This window comes from Phascolarctos cinereus, unplaced genomic scaffold, assembly GCF_003287225.1.
Source record: "Phascolarctos cinereus isolate Bilbo 61053 unplaced genomic scaffold, phaCin_HiC Scaffold_7;HRSCAF=346, whole genome shotgun sequence".
In the NCBI taxonomy this organism is placed as follows: Eukaryota; Metazoa; Chordata; class Mammalia; order Diprotodontia; family Phascolarctidae; genus Phascolarctos; species Phascolarctos cinereus.
In genome coordinates this window covers 17,464,167-17,467,648 of record NW_027556180.1, presented here as the reverse complement: position 1 = coordinate 17,467,648, position 3,482 = coordinate 17,464,167, and the positions used below count along the sequence as shown (strand labels likewise).

The window sequence follows — 3,482 nt, the reverse complement described above, 5'->3', positions numbered from 1 at the left end:
CAGGGAGAGGGGATCAAAGCATTGCACCTTTGTCTCTCGAGGTACAAGAGGCTGCCTAAGCTCAGTGCTGGAAACCACGGAGACTCTTAGCTCTAAGGTGCGTTTATGAGTGCAAAGTCATTATAGTTGTTAGGCAGCAGATGCTTAGTCGCTGGGCTTCACACCTTCCTCCTGCCATGTACTGAGGCTGACTAGCCACAGCCGCAAGCAGGGGAGACGAGAGGCGGGGACGCTAAGTGGAAATGAGGAAACACTTGACTGAAATTCTGAGGTCTAAGCTCTTTTCATGATCCCTGCTTAATCATTCCCTACCAAGCTGCAATTACAGGCATATGTGCTGACAGGATAACATAGCAGTATCATGAGAGTAGCTCGGTTTTCCTCTAATCCCAGCCCTGCTTTGTGCTCTCTGACTGTCTCTCCCCACAGCTCACCCCAATCCCTGCCCCCCCCAACACACCTTTCCCGCAAGTGCCAGAGTCCACATAATTTCCATGTGTTTGCACTGGTGTATTCCATGACGAAAGGAAGCAGAAAATCCTGGATGAAAGATTCTCCAAAATACCGAACCCTTTTATTCATCTATTACCCAAATACCTTCAACTGGATTATCAGCTACATTTCACAATTACAATCTTGACAAATGGATTTCGGTATTCAAAGCCAGACCATTGATCCTGGAGAATCTTATCTACTCTTCATCTCCCAAAGAGAGAAAGGGAACACAGGTAGATGGCCGTCTTTCTTTTGATCACCCCCGAAAATGTGCTTTTTTGCCCTTAATGTGAGAAAGTGGCCCAACGGTATGCTTTCAAAGGGACCATTTGCTGAACCAATTCTTTTTTTCTGTCTGAACCTACCTTTGCATTTCTAGTTCTTCAAATGGCTTAGACACCCACAGGATGTAAGCTAAATTTAAAAAAAATGAACGTTGGGCAGGATCATCAAAAAAAATCTAACAACACCTGCATCTCCTAAGCTCCTATAGACATTTTAAAAACAACTTTAGTTCAAGCCTTCTGGGGCAGCTATCAGAGAGGATACACATGATCCTTCAATACTAAGAACCTTTGCCTGCAGCACCCCAGGGTTATTTATGTTCTTGAGAAAAACTGCCCTGAGGCAGAGTGGCAAAGAGGAGAGTACTGGGCTTGGCATCAGGAAACCTAAGACCAAAGTACAACTCTATCACTTATTAGCTGGGCAAATCCCTTAGCCTCTCTGAACCTCAGTCTCTTCATCTATAAAATAGAGCCAATGATGCCTGCGGTACTCATTTTATGGGTCCATTGTGAAACTCAGGTGAGACTCTCTCTCTGTCTCTCTGTCTCTCTCTGTTGTGTGTGTGTATAATGCTTTGCAAATTTAAAATGCTAAACAAATATAAGTGACAATCAATATTATTTTATAAATTGACCTGCAAGAGATGTATATATAGGCAGTCAGCAGCAGCCACATGCAAGCTTGTGGATGGAAGTTCTTTAACAGAATTTAACCCGAAGACTTAGGGGCAAAAGGGGAGGTTATTTCCATCCTGCACATCAGCCCATGGACAACCCCTGGAATAATCCACTCTCCCAAATTGTTGAATGAAAGGTAGAGTGACTCATGGCAGGGCTCTAAGGTGAGACTGAATGAGCCTCCTTAAAATTTTACAGACTTTTCTTTCCATCCACGAAAACCAGTTATGTATGGTATTTACGTAACATCTGTGTTTCTGGAGACATTTCCAAATGGCTCTTGGAGAAAGAATCTTAAACAGGAAATTGATGCCATGGGGCAAAAATTCATTCTTCCCATCTTCTGTCACAAAAACAACTGCAGATTGGCCGTGGCTAGACTGACTTCCTGCAGGCTGCTGCTGTTTACTCGAGCTGCATGCTAGCCAGAGGAAATAAAAAACATGAAGAAGTCCCGGACAAGTTCTCTGTTTCAATTTAGCCCGTGTTCAAATGTCTAGAGAGAACATCTGAAAAAGAGAGTGGTCCCAAGGGCATGGAACGAGGAGGACAGAGCTTCATCCAGACTGGAGACGGAGGACAGCTCTGATCACATCTGGACCAAGAGAAATTGATCTCACGTTAGTTGCTGGATTGATTTCAGATGTAACGTGCTCTAAATTAAAAGAAAAAAGACAGGGAAGCAAAGCCGTCTACATATTTACTTTACTAGGAGTACATGGCAATTACCCACCCTTTGGGGAAAAAAAAACATTAAAAAGATAAGAGAACAAGGATGGTCCCTCTTGAAATGACACTGTGCATGTTTTATATTAATTGATCTGTGTTCATGCTGTATCTCCCCAGAAGGAAGGAAGCTCCTTGAGAGTAGGGACTCTTCGTTTTTATCTTTGCATCTCCCACAGTAAGCATAATGCTGGGCACACAGTAGACATTTATTGAAGGATCTGTGGGCCAGTGCACAGACTGTCCATTCTCTGGTAGAATGTAAGTTCCCCGAGGGCAGGCATTATTCTCCTTTTGTCTTTGTAGCCCCAGTCCTTAGCAAATGCCCTGTAGATCATAGCTGCATAGTGGTAAATAAATGCTTGTTGAACTGAGTCGAATCTGTGTACATAGCATTGGCCCCCAGGAGAATGAAAACTTCTTGAGGGCGAACGCTGTTATTTTTGCTTTTGCATCCCTAGTACCTAGTGCCTGGTATAGAGTAGATGCCGATCATTCAGTCGTGTCTGACTCTTCTTGTGCTTGACCCATAGCATGGCAATACTCTCCATGGAGTTCTCTTGGCAAAGACAACGGAGTGGTTTGCCGTTTCCTTGTCCAATGGCTCACCAATGCATAGGCAAACAGAGGTTAAGTGACTTGCCCAAGGTCACTTAGGAAGTTTCTGAAGCTGGATTGGAACTCAGGTCTTCCTGACTGAGCCCAACACTCTATCTATCGAGTCACCTAAGATGCAGATTACATACTTTTAAAAGTTGAATTGGGGAGAAATGAAGATGTATCCACCTGTCTCAGAAGGCTCTTCTAGGGAAAGGCCAATCTTCTTTATGTTTTTGTATTTGGAGCCTCTAGCACAGGAAATGCAAAATAAAGATTTGTTGACTTGAATTGGATTTGTTTAAATTGAAAGTGTGTAGACCAGGGATGGGGAACCCCAGACCTCGAGGCCACAAATTCTGAGAAGTTTGGATGCACTCAAAGGGCTGCACTTGAGGACCTAGAGGGCCACATGTGGCCTTGAGGCCGAAGACCCCTGGTGCAGACCCTGTATCCTCCCCACCTGCACCAATAAATATACACCATGCTTTCTCTACTCTATCATCTCCACTTCCTCTGCAGCAGGAACTTAGATTCTGCTCCTGGTTCTCTTGGTTCTGATAGGTAGGTTTTGCTTCATCTTGTGGGATGTGGGGAGGAGAGCAGGCCTCCATGCTGCTTCCCTGCTCCCTCCATCAGCCATGCCTCTGATGTTCCCACTGCTCCCCCTTTTCTGGTTCTCCTGGCTGTGTTTTACTC

At 44.5% G+C, this 3,482-nt stretch overlaps 1 long non-coding RNA gene across 1 annotated transcript; it reads left to right on the top strand.

The window, feature by feature from the left end:
* Positions 1-1,007: 1,007 nt before the first annotated feature.
* LOC144454743 (uncharacterized) lies at positions 1,008-3,074 on the top strand. The gene is made up of 2 exons (XR_013483250.1): positions 1,008-1,302; positions 1,825-3,074. It is a non-coding gene; the product is annotated as an uncharacterized LOC144454743 (long non-coding RNA).
* The last annotated feature ends 408 nt before the right edge of the window (positions 3,075-3,482 follow it).